The sequence below is a fragment of the Vespula pensylvanica genome, chromosome 14 (genome assembly GCF_014466175.1).
Source record: "Vespula pensylvanica isolate Volc-1 chromosome 14, ASM1446617v1, whole genome shotgun sequence".
NCBI lineage: Eukaryota > Metazoa > Arthropoda > Insecta > Hymenoptera > Vespidae > Vespula > Vespula pensylvanica.
This window is the reverse complement of record NC_057698.1, coordinates 3517720-3518289: the sequence shown is the minus strand read 5'-3', so window position 1 is coordinate 3518289 and position 570 is coordinate 3517720.

Sequence of the window (570 nt, the reverse complement as noted above, 5' to 3'; positions counted from 1 at the left end):
TTTTTTTTTTTTGAATGGTTCAACTAAACCAGGTCACCTAAATTTCAACACTTTCAGCTAAGTTCATAGTCCTAATTCGAATATGCTTCTCTATAATATTCTTTTAAAGCTTATTTTTTTTTTTTTGAACGACATAAAACGACGATAACACACGACGACATCATCTTTCCAAAGAACCGTGTTTCTATTCTATGGGAATGCTGCATGTTTAATTTATATCATCTAATGTTTGTTCCTAATTTATATGCAATGTTTGTTAGAGGTATACAGTAGTTGTACACCGGGAGCTTACACTCTGGAACCTTGTTGAAAATTATCCCAAAACCGTTTCAACGATGGCGTAGACGACGCATGACTCTGATTATGAGACAACCTTCCATATACGTGTGGGAAGTTTTATTCTTTCATGGAGGCCATATCAGGGAGAGAGATAAAAAGAGAGAGACAGAGACAGAGAGAGAGAGAGAGAGAGAGAGAGAGAGAGAGCAAGCAACGAGTTTTTCTACAAAGATTCATAGCCGCGATGTACTAGCGCAGAGAAAATTAAATTCCTGACCCCCCGCGGAACGA